Source organism: Podarcis vaucheri, assembly GCF_965113315.1.
Source record: "Podarcis vaucheri genome assembly, chromosome: 7".
Lineage (NCBI taxonomy): Eukaryota > Metazoa > Chordata > Lepidosauria > Squamata > Lacertidae > Podarcis > Podarcis vaucheri.
The window spans coordinates 60,186,993-60,214,606 of record NC_138765.1 but is presented as its reverse complement, the minus strand read 5'-3'; the positions used below and the strand labels follow the sequence as shown (position 1 = coordinate 60,214,606).

At 44.6% G+C, this 27,614-nt stretch overlaps 1 long non-coding RNA gene across 2 annotated transcripts in view; it reads left to right on the top strand.

Annotated features, from left to right (window-relative positions):
* The first annotated feature begins 9,557 nt into the window (after positions 1-9,557).
* LOC309537877 overlaps positions 9,558-27,614 on the top strand; it is a 29,430-nt gene continuing 11,373 nt past the window's right edge. The window contains exons 1-3 of one of the 2 annotated variants that reach the window (XR_014222027.1): positions 9,564-9,709; positions 22,302-22,535; positions 23,621-23,830. This is a non-coding gene — a long non-coding RNA (uncharacterized lncRNA). Of the gene's footprint in view, positions 9,710-22,301; positions 22,536-23,620; positions 23,831-27,614 lie in introns of both variants that reach the window. The other variant, XR_014222026.1, reaches the window with a different exon arrangement.

Sequence of the window (27,614 nt, the reverse complement as noted above, 5' to 3'; positions counted from 1 at the left end):
CTCCCCCTTCCCTCCTTCCTCTATGAGGCAGCCATGAAACTTGCTCCAGCCATGTAGGCTTAGAATCTGAAGCCATCCTTGTAAATATGAAGAAACCATAAGCTAAGGACACCCCCCCCGCTACTTTACCAATGGGACCTCAGTGTGTTTTATGTACCAGTACTCCTTTCACGCAATGCTCATAATGTGTGAATGAGAATGGATAATAATGGGACTGGAAAACTCCAGCTTCCTAGTTGTTGTTTTTTTAACTCTGCTATAAACTATAAAACCAAATTTATTTTATTTTTTAACCCAAGAGGGACATGGTCCTTTTGATTGGGGATTCCAACAAGTTGCACTTGGGATCTCTACTTATGGACCCTTCTCTGAGAGCCCAAATAGCAAATACCTTGTTTGAAATTAACATCCCTTCCCAAACTCTTTGATCTGGGATTTATGCAGAGCCAAAACCTTCTCCTTCTTGGCATTTCAAACCAATACTTTTTCCTTAGTTTTCTTAGCTGATTCCCTCCACCCCCTTTTTTCTGTCTACAGTAGGAGAATGTCTTCCGTGCATGTCAAGCTCGCTTCAGTTCATTCCTCTGAAATCCATTTGCCAGCCTAATTAGTTACTTTAATTTTTTGATCATCCTTCACATTGTTGCTTTAAAAAAATAATAAGAGGGTGGGGAGGAAAGGGGGCAGCCGTAGATTCTTTACTTGTCTAATAGGTTTCCAAATATTTGCTGGAAAATATAACCATTGAATAAGATCAGCTTTCAAAAAGGGAGTCTTTGGAATGTCAGCTCAGTGAATGCTCCTGACAGGGAGAGTAGGTGGAGAGTTAGTATCGTCTGACAAGGATATTCGCAGGAAGCAACATCAAAATGTAACAGAGAAGCCCCCCCCCAAAAAAAAAGGAGGCGGAGGGGGAGAAAAACCAGCCTTCTTTGGAGATTTTGAAAGCAGGAAACTTTTACACTTCCAGAGCTTGCTTTGGAAGAGTTTAACTGTCCAAGTAAAGGCATTTACTGTGGTTTCTCCTCTGATGTCTAAGCTCTGTCAGATGAAGATACCATTTTCGGCTAAAAGGTTATTAGCAAATGGACCTCATTTGAATGGTTAAGATAATTAATGGATTAATTTGCCACTGCTCCTGATGTAGGAGTGGTTTAGGGCCAACCGTAACGAGCACCGGGTCTAGGGTTCCCAAGGGGAACACCAGACATTCTCAACAGAGAATGGTGTGGGGCAGCAGGGGGAGTGGCCCTTGTAGGAATCTGTCACTTTTTGGCCAATGCTTCAGGAATGTGCTTTGCAAAAGGGTGTTTTGCGGGCTTCTGCACAATGTCACAACATCTTGACTATTACAGTTACCATTTATTTATTTTTGAATGTATACCCTATTGTTGTTGTTGTTTTAAAAAAAACAAATTCAAGACACCCAAAATCAGCTGTTTGAGGCAGCTACCTAGGTCTACCTTATAGTAGGGTGGGACCTATCTCAGGGTCAGAGGTGCCAACTTCTGAGGGAACACACGATGTCAGGATGTTGGGAGGAGCCAGGGGTGGAGCTAAATGTAGCAGCAGCATGGCTTCAATGGCTGGCAGCTCATCCTCCTCTAGCTTCCGGCAGGGGGCTGCTTCATGGCAGGAGGAGGAAGAGAAGGAACTGGCTACTGAAGCTGCCCTCGGCCTCCTCAACCTCCTTTGAACATTGGGGGGCCCTAGAAAGGTAAAGGTAAAGGTACCCCTGCCCGTACGGGCCAGTCTTGACAGACTCTAGGGTTGTGCGCCCATCTCACTCAAGAGGCTGGGGGCCAGCGCTGTCCGCAGACACTTCCGGGTCACGTGGCCAGTGTGACAAAGCCATATCTGGCGAGCCAGCACAGCACACGGAAACGCCGTTTACCTTCCCGCCAGTAAGCGGTCCCTATTTATCTACTTGCACCTGGGGGTGCTTTCAAACTGCTAGGTTGGCAGGCGCTGGGACCGAGCAACGGGAGTGCACCCCGCCACGGGGATTTGAACCGCTGACCTTTCGATCGGCAAGCCCTAGGTGCTGAGGCTTTTACCCACAGCGCCCTAGCCCCTCCCAAAGAATATTGGGGGGCAAAAGGGCTCAGTCCCTGGGAGTTGGCACCCCTGCTCAGGGGCCACAACCACACCCATACTTTTAAAGCACTGCTATACCACATTAAACAGCCACATCTTCCTCCAAAGAATTATGGGAACTATAATTTGTAAAGGGTGATGGGAATTTTTAGGAGAACCTTACTCCCCTCACAGAGCTACAGTCAACCAAGTGGTTTAGCAAGCAATCCCTCTTCCCAGGAACTCTGGGGATTGGGACTCTGTGACAACAAATCTCTCCTATTCTGAGAGTGAACTGTATGCCTTGGAACAGAGATGGGGAGCCTATGGCCCTCCAGATATAGCTGGACTCCAACACCTATCAGCCCCAACCAACATGGCCAATGGTCAGGAATGACAGGAGTTGTAGTCCAACAGCATCCAAAGAGCCATAGGGTCCCCACTCCTTCTTTAGAGTATAAAAGTACTTCGGTATGTGGAGAGCACGATCCAAGAATCCCAGCAACCAGCCAGTGGTAGATGTTAACACTGGTGGATGACCATTTTCCTTCTATTCCCTGCACTAAACCACATAATCTTAAAACTCAGCTGTTGCAATGCGTCCTTCTCTAGCTGATGCAGAACACTGCAGCTAAACTGTTGCTGGAACTATTGCCAGAACATAACTCTGATGCTCAAAAGCTTGCACTGGCTGCTATACACTACTGGGTCGGGTTCAAGGTTCCTGTGCTAATCTACAAAGGGGCCAGCAACCTAAGGCCCATGGGCCGGAAGCAGCCCACGGAGGTCGTTTGACTGGCCCACGAGCCGCCCCGAACCGAGTCACCCACTTGTGTGCTGCACTAAACCGGCGCAGCATGGTGCAGGGACTTGCTTCGGCACCACCGGAAATCGCACCTGTGCAGATGCAGATGCAAAAAATCGCATCTGCGCCTGCGCAAATGCTGAAAATCGCAGGCACGCATGCTCATGCGCACCCACAATCTGGCCCGCGGAGGGATCTCTGCAGGACCGAGCTGGCCCAGGCAAGATAAACCTTGCTGACCCCTGATCTACAAGGCCCTTAGCAACTTGGATCCAGGATACCTCAGGATACCCCATGACCTGCTCCTTGATCACTCAGGTCTTAGACAGAATCACTGTTAGTGGTCCCCCAGGGCTTGGATACATGGCTCATATCCACATTCATTCAGCATTGTGGGCCCAATTTTATGAAAACTCCCTTTCAGTTGAGGTCAGACAGGACCTCTGGTACTTACTGAAGTCTATTTTGCTCCAGCCTGCATTTTAATTGAATTCTGAGTTTAGAGTTTTAACTTATTTTTAGTTGAGTCTCCAGTACACTGCTTGGAGGCAACTGTAATTAAGTGGCATATAAATTATCAAAATAAAATTATAATAATCATATGCATGAGAAAATTAACAACACATTTCTGGACCTTCTCCGAGGATGCCCCTAACTCACTAAGCAACGGTTATTTTGTTTTTTTTTATAATAATTTTTATTACATTTTTCCAAATTACAAATAAGAAAAGACAGAATAAAAGAAAAGATAAGAAAAAAGAACAGAAAATAACATCCATTTCAATAACTTATTTCAAATTTCCATCGGACTTCCCCACGTCTCCCGCATAGTGCATTCTTGATAATAAAGTCATCAGCAAATTATACCCTTATTTCGTGTTTTTCTTTATATTTTCAATTGCAATTTAAGTTTAAATCTCTTGTTCTCCGTTTACTCTAAAAATATAACCTGATATCATTTAACCCATTTAAACTTTGGTTCTTTCCCAAATGTTAACAATTTCTTAAATAATTAAACTTCATTGCTGGGGCTAACGTTCTAAATCATACGACATCTTATGTTTCATACAACTTATAATACTTTTGCAAATAGTCTTTGAATTTTTTCCAATCCTCCTCCATTGCCTCTTCTCCCAGATCCCGGATTCTTGCAGTCATCTCAGCCAGTTCCATGTAGTTCATCAGTTGCGTCTGCCACTCCTCCAGTGTGGGCAAATCTTGGGTCTTCCAATACTTGGCGATAAGAATTCTTGCTGCAGTTGTAGCATACATAAAAAAAGTTCTATCCTTTTTTAACACCTTCTGGCCGACAATGCCCAGAAGGAAGGCCTCTGGTTTCTTGGGAAAGGTGTACTTAAACACCTTCTTTAACTCATTATAGATCATTTCCCAAAAGGCCTTCAATCTTGGGCACGTCCACCAGAGGTGAAAGAATGTCCCTTCAGCCTCCTTACATTTCCAACATTTATTATCAGACAAATGGTATATCTTAGCGAGTTTGACTGGGGTCATGTACCACCTGTATACCATTTTCATAATGTTTTCTTTCAAGGCATTACATGCCGTAAACTTCATACCGGTGGTCCATAACTTTTCCCAGTCTTCTGACATGATATTGTAACCAATGTCTTGAGCCCATTTTATCATGGCTGTTTTAACTATTTCATCCTGAGTGTTCCATTTAAGCAGCAAGTTGTACATTCTCGAAATTACCTTGGTCTTTGGTTCTAACAACTCTGTCTCAAGTTTCGATTTTTCCACCTGGAATCCTATTTTTTTGTCTTGCTTAAAAACCTCATTAATTTGGGCATAATGTAACCAGTTTTGCACCTTATCCTTTAATTTTTCAAAGCTCTGCAACCTCCAATTACCTCCAATGTTTTCTATTATTTCCCAATATTTCGGCCAGTATGCCTCCATATTGGATGTTTTCCGAGCTTTGGCCTCTATTGGTGAAATCCACCTCGGAGTTTTACTTTCCAATAAGTCTTTGTATTTTTTCCAGACCATAAATATTGCTTTTCTGACAATATGGTTTTTAAACATTCCATGTGTTTTCCCCTTGTCATACCACAAATACGCATGCCAACCTAACGAATTGTTAAAGCCTTCCAGATCTAGGACATCAGTATTTTCCAATGAAATCCAATCTTTCATCCAGCAGAAGGCCGCAGCTTCATAATATAACCTTAAGTCCGGCAGGGCAAACCCCCCTCTCTCCTTTGCATCAGTTAATATTTTAAACTTTATTCGGGGCTTTTTGCCCTGCCAGACAAATTTAGAAATATCCTTCTGCCACTTTCCAAAACAGTCCACTCTGTCCACGATCTGCAAAGCCTGAAACAAAAACAACATTTTTGGCAAAACGTTCATTTTTATAGCTGCAATTCGGCCTAACAAGGATAGTTTCAATCTTGACCAAATTTCTAAATCTTTTTTGACTTCTGACCAACATTTTTCATAATTGTCTTTAAATAAGTTCAAGTTCTTGGAGGACAGATTGACCCCCAGGTATTTCACTTTTTTAACAATGTTTAGTTCTGTTTCCCTCTGAAACCCCTCTGTTTCAGTAACCGTCAAGTTTTTCCCTAACACCTTAGTCTTTTGTTTATTCAACTTAAAACCCGCCACCCGACCAAATTTCTGAATCAATTCCAAAACTCTTTTTGTGCTAGATTCTGGCTCCTGTAATGTTAAAACTAAGTCATCTGCAAATGCTTTCAGTTTATATTGTTTCGCTCCGACCCGTATTCCTTGTACCTGCCGATCCTCCCTTATCATTTTCAGCAAAACCTCCAGGACTGAAATAAACAACAGAGGGGATAGGGGGCACCCCTGGCGTGTTCCTTTTTCAATATGAAGTTCTTCTGTCACCACATTGTTCACTATCAACTTAGCTTTTTGTTCAGAATAGATTGCCTCTATTCCATTCTCAAACCCCCTTCCCACTCCCATCCCTTCCAAGTTTTTCTTCATAAATTTCCAAGAAATGTTGTCAAAGGCCTTCTCCGCGTCAATAAAAATTAACACCGCTTTGGTGTTAATATTTGTTTGTAAGAGTTCCAAAATATCGATAATGTTCCTGGTATTATCATACAAATGTCTACCTGGGAGAAAGCCTGCTTGGTCCTTATGGATTACTGCATTTAATACCTTTTTAAATCTGTTAGCCAAGACATCCGCAAATATTTTGTAATCCACATTTAGGAGTGAGATGGGGCGATAGTTCTTAAGTTGAGTCTTTTCAGTTTCCACTTTAGGTATCAATGTGATGAATGCTTCTTTCCACGTATCTGGTGCCCTCCCTCCCCCCATAATCTGGTTGCAAACCTCCATTAATGGTTGCATCAAATAGTCTTTTAAAGTCCTGTAGTATTTGGAGGTAAGTCCATCGGGGCCCGGAGATTTGCCTAATTGCATATTCTGAATGGCATCCTCGATTTCCTGTTGTGTTATTTTACAATTCAAGATTGATCTCTTCTCTTGAGATAATTTTGGTAGGCCATTATCTTTCAAAAATTGTTCTATCTCGGTTGCCTCCTCGGGTTCTTGTGTGTACAATTTTTTAAAATATTTCTGGAAGCACTTTCTAATTTCTCCCGGTTTCTGAAAATTTTTCCCTTCAACTTCTAAATTGGTAACATAGTTTAATTTTTGTCTCTTTTTCAACTGCCAAGCGAGCAGTTTCCCACATTTATTCGCAGATTCAAAAGATCTTTGTTTCATTTGTTTGATTTTCCATTCCACTTCTTGGTTAATCAATTTCGCATATTGTGACTGGTGAAATTTGATTTCTCTTAAAGTCTCTTTTGATTTTGGATTCACTCTTAATTTTTTCTCTCCATCACTTATCTTCTCCAATATCTTATCTTTTTTACTATTCCAAAGTTTTTTCTTAATTGTATTCTGTTGTATCAGAAACCCTCTCATAACAGCTTTACTTGCGTCCCAGATAATTCTTTTTTCCACCGAGGTATTCAAGTTGATTTCAAAATAGTCCTTTAAAGTTTTTTGGGCCTTCTTTACAATCTCTTGATCTCTTAACAGGTTGTCATTCATTTTCCATCTGAAGGAGTCGGCAGTAGTAAATCTCATTTCCATTTTCAAAGCGTTATGGTCGGAGCAAGTCTTTGGGCAGATTTCTATTTTTGTAGTCTTAGGTGCCAGCCCTCTAGTTGCCCAAATTTGGTCGATTCTTGTCCATGACAGGTGGGCCTCAGAAAAAAAGGTTCCTTCTTTACCTAGGGGGTTTCTCGTCCTCCATAAATCAATTAGGTCCATATTGTCAGTTAGTTCAAAGAAAGTTTTTGGTAGTCTTCCGTCTCTAGTCAAATTCTGATTCTGTGACTTATCCATCAAAGTAGAGACGACCCCATTCATATCTCCCATCATAATGATGTTGGAGTAGTCCAGATAGTCCAGTAGTGTCTCGTGCAGCTTCTTATAAAATTCTGATTTCCCCTCGTTTGGTGCATAGATTCCTAATATCAAAACTTTTTCTCCTTGGGTCAGAATTTCAATAGCCAGGATTCTTCCTTGTTCATCTTTAAACAAAAATTTTGGTGATAGATTCTCTTTGGCGTAAATCACCACGCCTCTCTTCTTAACTCTATCTGATGAAATAAATTCTTGACCTAATCTTTTATTTGTTAACACCTTCCTGTGTAGCCTGGTCACATGAGTTTCTTGCAAGCAGATTATGTCCAAATTCTCTTTCTTTAATATATGGAAAATCCTTTTACGTTTTTCTGGGGAATTCGCGCCATTAATATTCCAACTATAGAGCTGCAGAGACATCCTGTATCAATCTGTTGTTACTCTTGTTGGGTGTCTTCTTTTTTGTCCAAATCCGAGGGTGGTGGCTCTTTTCCTAGCTCTGGTGGTGGCCAAATAGCTACCGCTCCTTTCTGCAAGTCTTCTCCGTGGTCGTGTAGGAACTTCTGGCTATCCTCTTTCGTTTTGATTTTTATCTTCTTTCCTTTGTATTTGAACGAAAGGCCTTGTGGGAACTCCCACCTGTAAGGTATTCCGTTGCCTCTCAAAAGTCCAGTTAGGTCAGTATAGTTAGATCTTAGATCCAGTAATTGTTTAGGTATGTCCTTGTAAATTTGTGCTCTTCTGTCCTGGATCTCAAGTGCTTTATTGAAATGTAGGTCGAGTAGCTTGTCTCTCTCCTGCTTAGTCCTTAAGATAATCAAACAATCTTTGTTATTTTGAAAGTGAGAGTTTATTAATCTCACCCCTGCATTTATAATGATTTAGAATCCCATAGAATGTGAGCTTATGAATTACTTTCAACTTGCCTTGCCTATTCATGCTGGCTGGCATTTCTCCTCACCCCAGACAAACCTCATGATAACACTGAAGTTTCATCAGTGACAATCAAGTCCTGACTCTTTGTAGATCCAATTTCACCATTGAGCTGGGGGCAAAGGGAGCATTCCTTTGAGCACTGCTTGGTTAAAAACAACCGAGATTGCATTAGGCTGCCTTTTGAAACTGGGGAGCGGGTGGGAGGCTGTGGTTCACATCTAATGTTCTGCAAGAGAATGAGAAATGGCTGCTTTTAAAAAAAATAAACCCCTTTGCTACAAACAGCATGCATGGCATCAGAAGAAGCCTGGCATGTAGAAGTGGGGGGGGGGGAGTCTTTAGATGTAGGGGATTATGAAAGAGTGAATACAATTTGCAGATAAAATAGAAGTGATTAAGTTAATGAAGGATAATTTTGCCAGTTTGAAAACTATAATTAATAGGAATTAATTGTTTATTTAGAAATTTAGCATAGCTCTGCTAAAAGAAAAACACACACACACACAACATCAAACATAATGCCATTGGAAACCCATATAATGAAGAAAATGGTCCAGATGTTCATAAAAGCTTATAAAGCTTAAAAAAAAAAAGAGTGAGCGCCTGCATGAAGAACTCTAATGATAAAAAGATGCCACTTGCTGTTCTGCTCTCCTTTTAAATACATCCTTTCTGAAATAATGATTATCATTTGCACTTTCATCTTAAGTTAAATAGCATATGGCTTTGGCTGATTAAAGCCCCCTCCTGGTATTAATCAGCATCTTAGTATCATGTTTCTAATGGAGGCTGCCGTGGCCCTGCTGATACTGTAAGCTTTTTAACAACATCTGAGTCTGTGGTTCAGGGCTGCTGCTGGCGAGGAAGAGCTTTTGAGAGAGGGAAGAGCCTGCAAAGATGTCCCTCGCAGGTGTGCAGTTCATGGGCAACTTTGACAGTGTTGGAAAATACATTTACTTAATACTTCCGGCTTGAACAAATAACTGGATTTTCTCACCTCGCTTACTTTGACAGGGAAGGACTTTGGCTGGTGCGGGGGGGGGGCACACATTCAAAACCTAACAGCCTTTTTAGAAACAAGAATTGCACTTCAAGACATTTCCAGCATCTTCTCCAAGGTCTCCTCTAGGAATTGAATTGCAGTGTGTGTGTGTTTTCAGGGGTGTGAGGACTGACAAGGGCCTGGGCTCTCTTCTGGGGAATGTTCCAGTGCGGGTGGAGCAATGGAAGGCAATTTCAGCTTCGTACAGTAGGTCCGTTTCTACACAACCACACACCCACCCACACCCTCCTCTCTTCTCCATCCAGGCAACTGAAGAGGCATTATCAGTGTTCCAAGGTCACCAGTCCATCCATGCCAAAACACTCATGGAAGTTGGGCTGGTGAGAGGTGTGGCCTGAAGGAAAGGGGTGTGGCCAGCACCTTTCTTTGGCCGGAACTCACCTTAACCCAGTTCCAGAACTTCTCAGGTGGGCGCCATTATCATTATAAGAGAATACAAGGGGGCATTCATGGTGAATTCCGGCACTTCTTTTTCTAGAAAATTAGCCCTGGGTGTGCCCCAGGTGTCATAAGGGTAAATAGAGACGTCTGGGGAGGGGGGGCGCTGCTGCTCCTTGGGCCTGAGATTCCCCATTCCTGGAATAACTGCAGATTATCTTAGTAGTATAATTAGTAATCATGTTGTTGGTTTTTTAAATTAAATAACAGGACCTCAGTGGGCTGTGGGGGTGATGGTGATGGTGAGCAATACTACAAGGTATGGGGAAGGAGGTATAAGCCGGGAATAGGATAGCCCTGGGCACTGGAAGAGCCCTGCTGTATCAAACCTAAGAGCCATCTTGTCCAGCGTTATGTTATCACACTGGCCACGCAGATGTGGGAATTAGACACTGGTTCCCATTTGCTAGGAAATGTGGAAGACAGCCCTGGGTTGTTTGCCCCTTAATTGCCGTAGTTCTCTTTTCCACTCCTATAAAAACTATGCAAGGCAACATAGTTGTCATGGCTAGTAACCACTGAGAGTCTTATTCTCTGTACCTTTGTCCAGTTCCCCTTTTAAAGTCGGCCACATAGGCAGCCATTACTACATCATATGATAATAAATTCCGTAGTTGGCTGTGCACTGCATGAGGAAATACTTCCTTTTGACCTTTCTGAATCGCCAACATTCAGCTTGCTTGCTTGATTATTGATTATTGTATTTATATACCACATTTCCTCCAAGGAGATCCAAGTGGCATAACACTTTCCCCCATCTCCATTTTATCCTCACAGCAACTCTGTGAGGTAGGTTAAGCTGAGAGACATTTTGGGGTTTATTCAACCCAACACATACACCTGGGAACTACTATTCATGGAGCGGTCATCTGCGCATGTTCAGCCATCTCAAATGTATACAATATTCTTAAGTATGAAGTGAATGCAGCTTATGTTTTCAAGTTGAATTGAAGTTGGTTTGAGGGGTGGGGGTGGGGAAATGCATCAAACAGCAGTGTTTGTCAAGAAACAACGTGATAGGTATGGATTGTGCATATTTGTCAACTGCCCCAGGAAAAAAAGGGACATCCCATTTTTTCTCACAAGAGGACAGCAGCTGAAATGGCCACTGCGCTCTTTAGGTGTACCCAAAAAGCACTTTTTACGGGGCTGGAATTTCACACAAATAATGTGACTTGCACAGGAGTGCGTCATGTTGGAAAGTATAGACTGTGTCTAACATTGTGGGAATGCAGCTTGAAAAACTAGCAGTGGAAAGTGCACTGGATGTTGAGTACGTGGTAATATGAAGGTATATACTATACAGTGGTACCTCGGGTTAAGTACTTAATTCGTTCCGGAGGTGCATTCTTAACCTGAAACTCTTCTTAACCTGAAGCACCACCTTAGTTAATGGGGGCTCCTGCCGCGCCACTGGAGCATGATTTCTGTTCTCATCCTGAAGCAAAGTTCTTAACCTGAAGCACTATTTCTGGGTTAGCGGAGTCTGTAACCTGAAGTGTGTGTAACCCGAGGTACTGTACCACTGTACTCTTGTTTGACAAACATGTTGTAGCTAACCATGCTAGCTCAGGAAGCAAAATATCATTAAAGAAATTTCATCTGTTTGAGAATGCTTTTTGGAGTGGCTGAATCTTTGGAGGCCATTAGCTCTTTCAGAGTTTGAGGTCATTTGGATTCTTTTCACATAAGGAGAATTAAGCCTCTTGAAAACGGAATTCCTCCCCTTTTAAATGAATAAATGTACGGTTCTTTTTGTGAAATTGGGTGGTTCTTAATAAGATACAGTACATGATTTCCCCAGAGATGTTACTTGGGCACCCGTATAGGACTTTCTCCATTAAAGGCCATGGGGCATTTTCTCCTTCTCCTTTTTTCTTTCCTAATTTAGTGTGACAGTTGCTAATGCCTAGCATGCATCAGAGCAGTGGTTCCAGCAGGAGAAGATGAAATACACAGAGGGACTATAAACAAAAATAAAACAAAGAATGGAGCAGCTTTCCCATAGGGGGGCAAGGGCTGCTCTTCCAAATCTGCATCCATTTCAATTCTGACAGAGGATACCAACAACACATCTTTGAATCAAAACTAACCTTTCTAGAAAACTCAATTGTGTTTTTAATTCCTGGAAGATTGGACAAAAATGAACCAATGGGGGAGAATTCTCAGGTCCTGCTTGCATGTTCCACGCCAGCGTCTAGTTGGCCACAGTGATAACAGGTTGCTGGAGAAATGGACCACATTTAGGCCACATTCACATCATACCTTTAAAGTGCTCTGATATCACTTTAAACAGACATGGCTTCCCCCAAAGAATTCTGGGAACCCTAGTTCGTTAAGGGTGCTGAGAGTTGTTAGGAGACCCCTATTTCCCTCACAGAGCTATGATGCCCAGAATTCCCTGTGAACAGGAATTGACTGTTAAACTGCCGCTGCAACAGATGTACCAAAATCCAAAATAAATCAGGATGTGGCAGGTGCTTGGAATACATTGTGACAATTTTAGGGCATTGCCGAATGAAATGAAGCCTCCTGCACCTTTCTGTATGCTTCTGCTGCTTGCAAGTTTGTGCCTGCAGCCATCTGGCTCATTGTTCTCCTTCCCTTTCCTCCTTTTCTTTCTTTGTTTCTTAAAAAAAAAAAAAAGCCAGTGAAACATGTAAGAATTACATGCACAGTTTGGGGTGCTGCACAAAAGGATGAGACAGTTAAGGTGCAGCTAACGACCATCTCCTGAAGGAGGTATCTCTTGGCAGCTGGCCAAGCAAAATGCAATTGTAGCATTTTTTATTTTTTTCCTTTCCCCTCCTCCTCCTCCTCCCCAAACTCGCTCTTTATTTCAAACATCTGAGGAGAAGCTGCAAATAGACTGATTAACATTTGGGACGTTTTCCGTCCTTCCCTTTGGAATCTTTGGGCTTTGATTCTGCAGAAAGCAAAATGCCTCCAAATGTTAATCAATCTGTTTTCTGTGGGCCCCTTCTCTCTGATGTACAAATAAAAGCATTTGGAGTTTTGCAAGGGGTGGGGGAAGAAAGAGAACTTCCTTTCGAAGAACTGGGCAGCAAATGCCTTTTTTATTAAGTGGAGAACAGGGATGGGTAGGGCTGCAGACAGTCTATGTTTCAAGGTGGGGAATACTCCATTTCCAAGTGGCATGTCAGAGAGGATTCCATGCCGGCCCTTCAGAGATGGTAGCTTACCCCTGTGTGCATGGCACATAGGCAAAACCTGGAACTAGGCACTGTTGGCACAGCTGTGGGGCTATGGGGACTTGCTGGCACCTCTACCTCTGGTCTGCCACCACTGCAGAAATCAGAACAAAATGAACAACACATATAATTTATAGTCTAGTTTCTATACACACTTGCACAGCCCTCTCTATTCTCTGTCCAGGCAAACAAGATAGAGGCAAGCAATATTTATATCAGTAGCTGGAAACCACAGGAAGGGTGAGTGCTCTTGTGCTCAGGTCCTGCTTCAAGCCCCCCCCCAAGTGTCCCTATTTTTCAGGGACATCCATGATTTAGAGAAGCCGTCCTGGTTTCTGATTTGATCCTGGAAAGTCCCACTTTTCCTTAGGACGTCCCTATTTTCATTGGACAAATGTTGGAGGGTATGCTGCTTGCAGGCTTCCCATTGAGGCATCAGGTTGGCCACTGGGAGAACAGGATAATGGACTACATGGGACATTGGCCTGATCAAGCAGGGCTCTCCTTACATTCACAGGCATTAGCAGAGTTCAGTTATGCATTGGAGACTTCTGAGGGCCAGGTAAAGATGCCCAGAGGGCCACATCTGATCCCTGGGGCTTTATCTTGGCCACCCTTGTTTTGGGTCATGGAAGAAATGCTGGAATTCTTCCACAAACTCTACTTCTAACAGTGTTCCGCCCCCCCAAACACTGGATGTCCAGTTGCACATCTGAAGTGCTTCATGTTGATTCTTCTGTGACTGAAGACACGTGTCCTGCCCCCCTCCCTGTTTTGTTCTGTTGTAATCCTAGTTTTCTAACCAGTGTAGGGATTGTAGCACAATGTGCGGGGCGGGGGGGGGGCGGGGACGGGATATATCCAAGGGCTGCTTGTAATTTGAGAATAATGGCCTTTGCAGAGAGAAGCTTGGATTCCAGGGAGCTCACTGGGACATAAACTGTTGAAAAAGATCCCCCTTAAATTATTGTTCTTTTTTTTTTAAGAGAGAGAGGGTGGGGAGGGGAGCTATAAACCATGTTGTATGTTTATTGTGACCTGGAAGCAAGCCCTGGGATGTAAGGACAGCGTCATTATTAAAACAGAGGAGGATTGTTTTGGAGGAAGTGTGGTTTCAGATACACATCTAGATCTTGCAGGCTTGTTGATGTGAAAACTGACCTCTCTGAAAGTCCAATCCTCCCCCCCTCTTATTCTCCCCCCCTCCTTTTAAAAGTGAGCAAGCTAGAAGACAAGACTGGATTTATGTCCATTGCAAAACATATAGCAAGGGCCAAAAGACATTTCAGTATGAAGATCGTTGACTTTTTTTGTTCTGAGCAGAGCATTTGTTATTAGTTCTTTAGAAGACAGACAGACAGAAGCACTAGAGAAATAGGTCAGCTTCTGATCAGGTGGAAGTAAAGTGCTCAGGGCGTTTTTGAGCGAGTTGTTGTCACCTCATTTCAAGGGACTTCTTTTTTTAAAAAAAAATTGATTGTACAATAGATTTTGTCAAAGAGAGGCAGTGTAATGTGGTTGGAGCAGGGATGGGGAGCACATGGTTTTCCAGCTTTTGTTGGACTCTCACCAGCCACAATGGCCACTGCTCATAGATTATGCGAGTTGGAATCCAACAACATCCATTGTTGGCCATGCTGGTGATGCCAACCCTGGGGGCTGCCCAGTTGGCGTTGGCCCATGTCGGTGGAATGCCCTCCCTGGTGAGGTGTGTCTGTCTCCCTCATTATTAACTTTTGGGAGGAATGTAATAGCATTCCTTTTCATCTAGGCATTTGATGGCTGAAAGACACTGTTCCAGGCCACTGAAACCACTGCTTGTATAATGTTTTCAACTGTTTTCATATATATTGATGTGTTTGTCACCCTGAAGAGGAGGGTCTAAATTGAATAAATAAATAAATAAATAATCTGGAAGGCTACAGTTTCTCCATCCCCACCCTCAAGAGTACTTTAGCCTGTTTATTTTACTTGTATGTGGTAAGCAAAGCTTGCTTTTTTTCCTAAGTTGCTAATCTTGCCTAATGTTTATCTGGAATCAGCACCTGTCCCCTGTTAGGAATAAACTTACAACATGGAAAAACTTCCATGGAAAAGGAAGGCAGTGGAAAATTTTCTGGAGTTTTCCCCACCTTACATCACTGACACCCAAGATTGTGACTCTCACTGAAATGGACCCACCTAAATCTTTGTGGCAGGCCCATAAAATCAAACATACGGAGATGTTGGAGGTTTTGGCAATGGATCCAAGTGATCAGCTTCCTCCAAGCATGCCTGAAGTTGGACCGCCACCATCTTTTCGAGGACCTTGCAGGTTTGCAGTGGAATTCCAGGGCTTCCTCTGTGATAGTAGCACCCAAGAGTGTCTGTAGCGAAGGAGGCTGGTCTTTCAGGTATTGGAGAAATTCAGGAAATTTTGTGAAACCCAACTAGTTCATTCTAAGCACCGGAATTTCTAATTGCGGGTCTAGTTTAAATACCTTCTCCGTTCAGAGGGATTGTCAGAGAAGCAGACTTCAGCAGTGACTCTGATTATGCTGGGGCCCTGCACACTGGTGCACTTAATTCAACCCTGTTTTTCAATTAAGCCTCCCTCTTGCAAATTCAGGCAGCCGCCTATTCCCCAAGCCTTTCTGAGTTCTTGACAGCTTTGACATGGTGTGACATTCTACTTGTGGATACAGCTGTCACTCAGGTGGGCATTTTTCCTCCCTAACATTTTTTTTGACAGTTATTTTTTCCCCTTCTTAAAACCAACATAGTTTTCTTATGTGACAGCTGAAATAAGGCTTTCAAACAGCACTTAATTGGAGTTAGGGCTCAACCTCCCAATGTGTGAAGTGGAACATCAATGCATTTGCAATCATGTCTCCTGCAAAAGAAAGGAGAGAGGGAGGAAGAAAGCTGTACTCCCGCAAACAAAACTCTAGCCTTGTCATAGAAAGGAGGGATGGAACAGAGAAGATATAGGAGATTTTGTGATCAGATCTCTTGATGTTTTCCTTTCTTACCCAAAAGCATCAGTTTGTAGGAGCTCAGATCAGACCAGGTGTAAGGAAGGAGGCGGCGATTGACACCTTGTGCTGATTCCATAATTCCAAGCAGTCCCACAAAAATTGGTATTAGGTGCCTGGATATAACTCTCCAAGGAATTTTGTGGGAGGTGAATGGGGCTAATGGTAGCTTGCCTTCTGTTCAGATCAAGCAAGGAATTGAAGCTGTGAGCACCTTAATGATGCTGTGTAGGGACTGTTTTTAAAATATTTGAATGCTGCCATTTCCTTGATTCATGCACCTGTTTGTAAAACCTAGTGATAGCTCTTCTTAGCCAATAACTTTGGGGAGCTGCCTCATATTGAGTCAGACCACTAGTGCATCTAGATTGGTATTGTCAGTGCTAACTAGCAATGGTTCTCCAGGGTTTTAGACAGGAGACATTGCAAGCCCTACCTGGTGATGCCAGGGATTGTACCTGGGATCTTTGATTGGGACGACTAGTATTTGCTCACATAGCTGTTGTTCTTAAGTCCTCAAACAATAAGTAATTAATGACAGTTTTCTACATCATTTTGGCATTTCCTTCACAATAAAATGCATGTAAGTTACATAACTTATGAAAGATAGTGGACAGTGAAACTAATACTGCAGTATTTGGCAGAAGCTGAAATGCAGTGGAACGTAAACAGCATCGATTGTGGTGAATACAGAGCAGAACGGAAAGTGCTGTCTTCTTACATTCCTGTTGTCAGATAGCATCAGTTGCACTTTACAGATGGACAAGTAATGTTTGGGAACATTTTGGGACTCAGTTTTGTGTTTTGTCCATTGCATTTATAATTGTACCTTCAGTTAGCTACAATTTCCTTGGTACAGGTACTCAAATAAATCCACTGAATAAGGTCATTTTGTAACATTGGAGGATATGCCATTTATTGCTTCTTTCCCTCACTCTGGATGCCTTGTGGGTCTAAGAAATGGCTCCCACCAGCAACCAAGGGCTTGATCACTAGTTCCAGTAATTTAATGTCACATTTTGCACCTAAATTTGCCATAATGTCCACCAACTTTGCAATCTACAGAGTGAACATATGGGTTCAGCTGATTGTATTAGCTAAGGTACACTGTAGTCAGTCTACAGCAGCAAAATTTCCTACTGGACCTTCAAGCCTTTTGAATTGCTATTTGAAATTGTTTTTAAATGTTCCCCACCTGCCCTAGAACGAAAGGGGGAAAAACACTCCAGCATTGCCTGGAACTGATTAGCTTTCCCCGTTAGCTTCTGGTCTGTTAGTTTTGCCAGGTTCAAAAGCCCAATATCACTGCCAGCAAACTCACAGCATTATCCCATTATCACTGGGGATCAATGTATAATTTTACCTCTAGAAATATTTCTTGAAAACCCTTGCTTTCCCATGGACACTCTCGAGCATGCTCTTAATTATGTCCGTGACTAATTTTAACAAGTTAGCCGATATTAATCCCACATCCCTCCATAATATTTTCTCCCCCGGCTGATTTAGAACTTCAGAGGCCCTTTTGGCTGTAATGCTTGACGATTGTTTAAAGAACTGGCATACAGCTGCAGTTGTATGAAATTTCACATTCTCTGGCTGAAACGGTTTCTAAGAGTTTGCAGACGGGTGCTGGAGACAGCATGATCGCCTGGGCAAAAGAATCCATCCTGTCTCTAAACTGATCAACCTAAGTTGCCTATAAAATCACATCCTTTTACACTAATTTCCTCCCTCACCAAAATGTGCTGAATAATTGTAATGCAGTCCAGCCAGAAAAGAGCAAATTTTTCTTCACAGCCTCTGCAAAGTGTGTGTGTGTGTGTGTGTGTGTGTGTGTGTGTTTGATCTTCTACATCCGCCCTAGGGCCATGAACTGCAGGACTTGCTTTAGATTAGTAGCTTGATCCTGTCTGAAGTGACAGTGAGTCATAGTAGGAACCAAAACGTTCTATAGGTGGTTGTGGAAGGAAGCATTGCTAGGGAGCACTGAGTAAGGGATAGAAACCTAGCAGAGTAGCCATTTTGGATAACTCTTGCTTATAACAACAGCAGCACATAGGAGCTTCTTTTACCAGCTTTGGCTGGTGTTGAATAGTGGGTAGACATGGCAGACTACACAGCGATTTCTCCAAAAGGTCCGGCCGTGAAAGGGGCCAGCCAGATCGATGTGCATCCTCGAACAGGGTGTCTTTGGCGTCTCCCAGGTGTGTCCCTTAGCTGCCGGTGGTGCAGGCCTCAATTCTTGGCACGCTTGACAGGCGGACACCCAGGCAGTGATGGCATCATCCATGTTAGGCCACCAGACGTAACACCGAGCCAACGCCTTCATTTTGAAAATTCCCGGGTGGCCAACGTGCAGAGCCTCCAGGACGCGTTGACAGAGTCTTTGGGGAATCACGACGCGGTCTCCCCACAGCAGACAGCCGCGATGAGCCGAGAGTTCATGTTGTCTGGTTGCAAATGGCTGGAACTCCGATGCAAAAGGCCCTTGTGGCCACCCCCTCCACACCCAGTTGAGCACACGGCTGATGGTGCGATCCTGGGCAGATGCGGAGGCCACAGTGGCAGCCGATACAGGCCCTGCCGGAAGATCCTCAATCAGGAGGAGCGATTAAGCTGGAGCCGGGTCTTCCACAAACGCTGGAAGGAGGCAACGGCTGAGGGCATCGGCATGGCCCATCGATTTCCCTGGGTGATGGACGAGCCAGTAGTGGTAGGCAGCCAGGAAAACAGTCCATCGCAGCATGCGCGGTGAGAGGACCGGTGGAGTTGGACGATCACCGGCGAGGAGGCCCAGGAGCAGCTTGTGGTCAGTGATGAGGTCAAAAGTCCTGCCATAGAACCTCTTCACTCCAGTCACAAGTGCCAGTGCCTCCTTGTCAAGCTGGCTGTAATTCCGTTCCATTGGAGATAGTAGGAAAAGTAGGCGAGCGGTGCTTCTCTTCCGTCTGGAAAACTGTGACTAAGGACAGCGCCGATGCCAAAAGGTGAGGCGTCACAGGCAAGGACCAATGGCCTGGCTTCACTGTACTGTACCAGCACACTGTCCGATGAAAGGAGAGCCTTGACCGCGTTGAAGGCCGCCGTCTCCCGATGACCCCAGGACCAAGGCGTCTTTGTGCTGAGGAGTCGGTGAAGAGGCTCAGCCACCATGGCTTTGTGGGGCAGGAACATGTTATAAAAGTTCAGCAGCCCCAGGAATGGCTGCAACTCCGTCTTGTTCTTTGGGATGGGGGCCTGCTGGATAGCACGGATCTTGGATGTGGTCGGGTGTAGGCCGGAGGCGTCGATAAGATAGCTCTGATGTCCATCGATCCCATCCTCGTCGCCAGTGTTGAATAGTGGGTAGACATGGCAGACTACACAGCGATTTCTCCAAAGCAGCTCTTTATTTTGTAAGCTGGAACAGAAACCGAACAGCAAACAGCTCAGCCGGCCTGCTTTTATAGGCAGCCGGCTGTCAACATTGTAGCAACAACAACCCAGGGTTTCCCGTCATTTTAGACGTGGACCTGAGTGAAAACTATCTACAGTATCCCCCTGCTGGCCCAGGGTGAGAACTTCAGTACATAACAGCTGGCAAGACAGCTACAGCCATTTCTGGACCACGATAGCTTGGCCTTTGCTGTGCATGCACTGGTAACCTCCAGGCTGGACTACTGCCATATGTTGCATGTGGGACTGCCTTTAAGGTTGGTCTGGAAGCTGCAACTGGTGTAAAATGTGATGGCTCTGCTGCTCACTGAGGCAGGATATCGCCAACATGTTACTGTTGAAAGAATTGTACTGTCTAACAATTACCGTAGCTGCCTGGCTAAGTTCAGGGTGCTGGTTTTGGTGTACAAAGTCCTATACATCTCAGGACCAGGAGACGTAAAATATAATCTCACTCCTTATATTCCCAGCTGAACACTGTGCTCTGCAGGTGAGAGCCTCCTGCAGACTGAATCTTATCAGTCTACACCTTTCCAGCTCTGCCATATCCTTTTTGAAGTGAGGCAACCAGAACTATACACTGTCCAAATGGTTAATAGCATTGCCTCTTCAGCCTTCTGCCTCGCCAACCCCACAACCTCACTTCTTCCTAGAGTTGCTGCAATCCTCAAACCTTCACATCTGAAATGCCCAATCCCAGGTGTTTGTGGGTTGACTGAAAGGAAGTATCTTGTGGCTCAGTATTACTGTGTTGAACACCATACATACACCTTCTATAAGCAAACAGTGACGATCTTCTTTCCACTGCACATAGGCAGGGTGTGTGGAATATTTTAGGACCTGAGGGCCATACATTCCCTTCTGGGGGCCACATGACACTGGTGGGTGGAGCCAGTGGCCAAAGTAGGTGGAGCAAAAAAGCAACTCTTACCTTTGTATGGAAAGCTACATTCAGCCAGATGTTTCCATGCTTGCCATAATACACAAATCTGCTCTCCAGGCAAGCAAGAGGCATTATCATAATTCGAGAACGGACAAAAGAATTTGAAGTGTGGTTTAAGGAGAGGGCAGCATCCCAAGGGCCAATCAGAGGGGTCTGGAAGGTTCCATTTTGCATCTTTGGGGGAAGCCGTGGCCGTTTAAAGCAGTGTGATACTGTTTTAGATGTTTCATGCGGACATGGCCTAGCATGAGTGAAGCTTCAGCAAACCTGTTGCCTCGGCAATCTCTCAGGATTTTTTTAAAGTGAACAAGAAAAACAAAACAAGTAAAAGAGCAAACTGCTGGTGTTAGTATTTTTTTATTTTCTTCTTTTAATAATAAAAAAGTGAATTCTTAAAGGAAGGCAAATACCACGCTCTTGTCTTTTAACCTGAAACACAGCCTCTAGGCCCCACCATTCCTTTTTGTACTTTTACTTTTTTTAAAAAAAGAAGGAAAGCTCCTTTGATACAAGATAGGAACTAATTCTAGGGGCGGACCCAGAACAGCACACAGATACCTGCTGATTTGCCAACTCGTGGGTTTTTTAAGCCTCCTCAGCCGCTGCTGGCACCTCTCGTCTGTCATTGACAGGAAGATCTTTCTCTGTGAAGGGCGATTTACTCAGCAGGAGGCCTGCAAAGTGACTGCCTCGGGTACTATAAAATATATAAGAGTCAAATCATATAGAAATGAGAAGGGGAATGGGGGAAGAGAGGAGGCAGGAAGAGGCCAGCTCTTCCCTTTTAAAGAGAAGAGGAAGAAGAATCAGGGAAGAGAAAAAGGGGGTAGATGTAGAGAAAGAAACAGAAATGTCATCATTCTCACTTGAGAAATGAGAGGTTGGGGCGGGGGGAGTGAGAATAGAAAAGGTTTTAGCTGAATTTGAGCATTTAGAACCACCAGGATCTTGTTTCAGGACTGGGACTCAGCTCTGGAATGTGCCAGATAGAGGAATGCAAATAGCAGGGCTTCTGAGCATGGGCAGAGTATTTTCAGTATGACTGATGAGTTGCAACTTTCTGAACATAGGGATAGGAACCTAAGAACCTAAGATGAGCCTTCTGGATCAGGCCAAGGCTCATCTAGTCCAGCATCCTGTTCTCACAGTGGCCTACCAGATGCCTGTGGGAAACCCACAAGCAAGACCCAAGCACAAGAGCACTTTCCCCTCCTGTGGTTTCCAGCAACTGGTATTCAGAAGCATTTCTGCCTTCAGCTTTGGAGGCACAGCATAGCCATCCTGGCTAGTAGCCATTGATAGCCCTCTTCTTCATGAATTTGTCCAATCCACTTTTAGAGTCATCCCTTTTGGTGGCCATGGCTGTTTCCTGTGGGAACAAGTTCCATAGTTTGAGTATGTGTTGTGTGAAGAAGTTCTTTCTTTTATCTCTCCTGAATCTTCCAACATTCATCTTCACTGGATGTCCATGAATTCTAGTGTTACGAAAGAGGGAGAAAAACTTTTCTCCATCAACTTTCTCTGCACCATGCATTTTTAAAATATCCTTCTATCATGTCACCTCTTCCTTTCTTTTTCTCGCTAAACTAAAAAGTCCTTTGTAAGGGAATCGCTCTATCTCCATGATAATTTTGGTTGCCCCTTTCTTCATTTGTTGTTGAACTTTTTTGGCATGCTCTGTTCTTCCAATCCAACTGCAAAAATGGAAGCATTAAATGTGCCCACAGTTGGGAGCCTCTCCTCCCCCACATCTGTTCCCAATCCTTAATAATTTGCTCTCCTCTGCGAGTATAATAGGTTTCCTTATAAAAATCCCCCCAAAGATGCTTTGCTTTGTATAATGAGCTTAAAGCCTCTAATGGCCCTCCTTGCTCCAAATTGCTTCAAGTTTCTCACCGCACCGTATGTGGCGTATTAATTTTTCCAAAGAATTTGAGTTTAATACATCCTTTTAAAGGACATTGTCGGAATTGCCAGCTTTCCCACCCTATTCATACTGCAGATCTCTACCCCTGCCCTCCCGCCATGCCCCTCTCTACCTGGGTAATTTGGTCCAGCCACTGAAAAATTCCCAAAATGAAGGAAGGACCTCAGGTGGGGTCAGGGACAAGGAGCAGACAAGAAGCATGCAGGCAACCCAGAGCTGCCAACTGACCAGGGTGTGGCCTGCTCTTGCACCCTGTGCCACAGTATTGATCAGCAGAAATGAGCTTGCAAAGCTGTTTGTAGCTTGGAGGTAAGTATACGTAGATTAGGGGTGGGGAACCTTTTCCAGCCTGAGGGCCACACTCCCTTCTGGGAAGCCTTCTGGGGGCCACATGTGAGTGGCGGGTTGGGCCAGTGGCAAAAGTGGAGTGGGCAAAGGATGACAATTCAGTGGTGCCTCGCAAGACGAAATTAATTCGTTCCGCAGGTTTTTTCTTCTTGCGAGTTTTTCGTCTTGCGATGCACGGTTTCCCATAGGAATGCATTGAAAATCAATTAATGCGTTCCTAGGGAAACCGACTTCAGACCAGGTCCGGGGACAGTCTGTCCCCGGACCTCTTCTGAAGGCTGGCGGGGGCGAAAGTCTTTGCTCCCCCCGCCTGCCTTCAAAAGCTGTCCGGCCCAGGCTTCCCGGACCTTTCCGCCAGCAGCGGCAGCGCTGCCGCTGCTGGCGGAGACTTGCCGGCATGCAGAAGCCTGCGCACAGCGCGCCCAGGCTTCGCGGATCTCTCCACCAGCAGCGGCAGCGCTGCCGCTGCTGGCGGAGACTTGCCGGCATGCCGAAGCCTGCGCGCAGCGCGCCCAGGCTTCGCGGATCTCTCCGCCAGCAGCGGCAGCGCTGCCGCTGCTGGCGGAGACTTGCCGGCATGCCGAAGCCTGCGCGCAGCGCGCCCAGGCTTCGCGGATCTCTCCGCCAGCAGCGGCAGCGCTGCCGCTGCTGGCGGAGACTCTCCTGCCTTCAAAAGCCGTCCGGGATAGCAGGAAGCGCTTCCCTGCTATCCCGGACTGCTTTTAAAATGCTGGCGCTGGGGAGCAAAGCCTTTCGGCCCCCGCCAGCCTTCCTGGACCTCTTCTGAAGGCCGGAGTGGGGGGAAAGGCTTTGCTCCCCACCGCTAGCATTTAAAAGAGGTCCCCGGAGATTTCCCTATGGGCTTTCGTCTTGCGAAGCAAGCCCATAGGGAGGTTTTGCGAAGCGCCTCCAAAACGGAAAACCCTTTCGTCTAGCGGGTTTTCCGTCTTGCGAGGCGTTCGTCTTGCGGGGTACCACTGTTTTACCTTTATACAGCAGGCTAGTTTCCATACATATTCTCACACCCCTCTCTATCCTCCATCCAGGTGAGGAAAAGAAATCATCAGTGGTCAGGGACGTGTTCCAGCCAGGCAAAACATTCAAAGAAGTAAGGTCAGCGAGGGGTTTGTCCTGGAGAGAGAAGGTGCGACTGAGGAAGGGGTGATCTGGAGAGAGTCCCATGGACCAGATAAGGAGGATTAGAGGGCTACATTCTGATTCCCCACCTCTGGAGACCCTGAGATTCCCCAGGCCTGGTAATAGCCTCTAGTTAACTGCCAATCCGTACTTACCAATAGAAGATACCTTGGGCAGAACAGTGCATAGCTCCGGTCTGCTTTCTCTCCCAGGACATTAAAGGAGCTCTGTGAGCCCCATGGGGGCCTCAAGCTGCAAAACATCCTGGGCTGGCCTTGGTTTAAGCCAACCGCATTGGTGCCCATCACATCAATTTGTTGGAGCAGACTCCGTAGTTTAACTATGTGTTGTGGTGAACTACGTTTCCTCTGCCGTATATTTGCATTGCAGACCTCTGCTGAAGGAATAGGCTGCTGCTTCCACTTTCACCAGCCCTGTCTGGTGTTTAGCTTAGCAGTTAAATGTCTGGTTCAGCCATTACATTGATTCTTTGTGTTGCTCAGATGTCATCTGAGGTCAAGGAAATATTCTACAAAAAAAGAACTAGAGACCTGGGGCCATTTCTGCTTTTGTTTTCCTAGCTAAAATGGTGGTCGTGGTGGTGATATTGGTTGCCTAGGTGGGCCTGTGCCAAGTAAAGCCAACAAGGAGCTTGAAAGGGTCTAGAACAGGGGTATCAAGTGTGGTGAATTCCAGCTATTGTTGATCTCCCTTCATTTCTGACAATTGGCCATGATGGCTGAGGCTGCTGGGAGTTTCCCACAGTTCCCCAAGTTTTTCTGCTTAAATTATAGGGTTGTACTTGACTTAAGTTCAACTCAGTGTACCTTTAAGGGTGTGGGCCAGGTTTAGGTTGGATATGGCATTTCATGGATACAGCCAAGCAGAATCTAAAGCAATGGTTGGGAACCTGTGACCATCCAGACATTGTTGGACTCCAGCTCACAGCAGCGCTGGCTAACCCATCCAATTTTCAGGCATGAGGGGTGTGATAGTTCAATGATATCTGTGTTGGCTATAAGCAACCTTGCATGCCTCTGGTCAGTAGAGGGTAGTGTTGAGACATAGATAAACAGGAGAAAAAACACTTTGGGGTTTCCTACTAATCCCTCAAGCTCCGCCCCTTCATCTTGTCCCTTTGCCTTCTCCCTCCTTCCTGCACCAGGCAGCCATGAAACCATCTCTCGCCATGTAGGCTTTAGAAACTAAAGCCATCCTTGTAAATATGAAGAAACTGTAAGCAAAGAATCTTTTTTCTTTACTAATGGGACCTCTGTGCATTTTATTTACTCTTTTAAAGCAATGCTAGTGGTGTGTGGATGAGACAGAATGGGTGGTGGAGGGAGTGGGTAGATTCATCTTCCAAGCTATAAACCGAACAACTATATATATTTTAAAACCCAAGAATCTGGAGGACCACAGCTTCCCCATTCATGACCTAGCATTTACTCTCTTTTCAGATGCCACTTTTGGTTACCTGAGGGCTTTTTCTTTTGTACAGTGGTACCTCGGGTTAAGAACTTAATTCGTTCTGGAGGTCCATTATTAACCTGAAGCACCACTTTAGCTAATGGGGCCTCCCGCTACTGCTGTGCAATTTCTGTTCTCATCCTGAAGCAAAGTTATTAACCCGAGGTACTATTTCTGGGCTAGCGGAGTCTGTAACCTGAAGGGTCTGTAACCTGAAGCATCTGTAACCCGAGGTACCACTGTACTGGCATAAGCCAGTGACATCATCACCCTGATTCATTAGCAAGCTTTGAACCGTATTGAACTAAGTCCTACTCAGAGTAGTCCCATTGAAATTAATGCACCTAAGTTACTAATTAACTTCATGGACTCTACCCTGGGTAGGGCTAGTGCTGAAAACCACCTTATCTTTGTTGTTGTTTAGTCATTTAGTTGTGTCTGACTCTTCGTGACCCCATGGTCCAGAGTACGCCAGGCACTCCTGTCTTCCACTGCCTCCCACAGTTTGGTCAAACTCATGTTAGTAGCTTCGAGAACACTGTCCAACTATCTCGTCCTCTGTCGTCCCCTTCTCCTTGTGCCCTCAATCTTTCCCAACCTCAGGATCTTTTCCAGGAAGTCTTTTCTTCTCATGAGGTGGCCAAAGTATTGGAGCCTCAGCTTCAGGATCTCTCCTTCCAGTGAGCAGTGAGAGATGATTTCCTTCAGAATGGAGAGGTTTGGTCTTCTTGCAGTCCATGGGACTGCACCATAATTCAAAAGCATCAATTCTTTGGCGATCAGCCTTCTTTATGGTCCAGCTCTCACTTCCATACATCACTACTGGGAAAACCATAGCTTTTACTATACGGACCTTTGTTGGCAAGGTAATGTCTCTGCTTTTTAAGATGCTGTCTAGGTTTGTCATCACTTTTCTCCCAAGAAGCAGGCATTTTTTAATTTCGTGACTGCTGTCACCATCTGCAGTGATCATGGAGCCCAAGAAAGTAAAATCTCTCACTGTCTCCGTTTCTTCCCCTTCTATTTGCCAGGAGGTGATGGGACCAGTGGCCATGATCTTGGTTTTTTTGATGTTGAGCTTCAGACCATATTTTGTGCTCTCCTCTTTCACCCTCATTAAGAGGTTCTTTAATTCCTCCTCACTTTCTGCCATCAAAGTTGTGTCATCTGCATATCTGAGGTTGTTGATATTTCTTCCGGCAATCTTAATTCCGGCTTGGGATTCATTCAGTCCAGCCTTTCGCATGATGATTTCTGCATATAAGTTAAATAAGCAGGGAGACAATATACAGCCTTGTCGTACTCCTTTCCCAATTTTGAACCAATCAATTGTTCCATATCCAGTTCTGACTGCAGCTTCTTGTCCCACATAGAGATTTCTCAGGAGACAGATGAGGTGATCAGGCACTCCCATTTCTTTAAGAGCTTGCCATAGTTTGCTGTGGTCGACACAGTCAAAGCCTTTGACCTTATCTTACTGCTTTTATAAAATAAAAAAGCAACATAGGGGCATTTTGTTTTAAGACAACAACTAACTGGCCTATGAACAGTCTAGCCAAGGATCCTATTGGTTCCCCCCCTCCCCACTTTTTTTTTTAAATCTAAATTGAGCTTCTTGGTCAGAATTTAGTTTCTTTTCACTGTTATCCTCCCCCCCCTTTTGCAAAAGCCCCCACCCAAAATACTCTGCTTCCCATTGCCTTTGTACCTAGCATTTCCCTCTCCCCCCTCCCTTCCCTAAAAGGTTTGATGATGCATTGTGATTTTCCTTTTCTACAGGGGCTTTATGAAGGGAGCTGGAGGGAGTTCTCATTAGTCTCACTGACATCTTTTATCACTTATCAGAGGAACAAGCAAACGGAGAGCGATTCCTTTGATCATGGCAAAAGGAGAAAGAGTATTAAAAACTCTATGAAGATTTGCTAAGTAGAAAGTGGGAAAGACAGTCTGTAGCGTGTTTCAAAGAAAGAAACATGATTTAAAGTTGCCAGATTTGCTTGTATGTATTAAAGAATTGTTAATGATGCTGCATCCTATGTGTGCATCCTTTATCCCCCCCCCACTTTCTTTTCTTTTCTTTCTTTAAACAGGCAAACAAGCGCTCTTCAGCGGTAAGGGCAGGTGATATCAATGGGAGTGAGGGAGGAAAAAAAGATACCTTGAAAGATGGGTCGTCTCAAAGGGATTTGCGGGTTTTTGGTGGGGAAATGGTTGAAAAACAAAAATAAAGCTAGGAAAGTAGTGCACGATTGAGTTCTCATGGGAGAGCTGGGCCTGAATGCCTTCAAGGTTCTTTTTCCTTTGAGAGAAAGGTAGGATTCTTGTTTTATTTTATTGGGTGTTAGCGGGGGAGAAATGTCTGCAAAAATGGGAACATCTTGTCGTTATCCTTCCTGAGCTCAAGGGCCTTCAACGCTCAAAGGGACCTGGAGA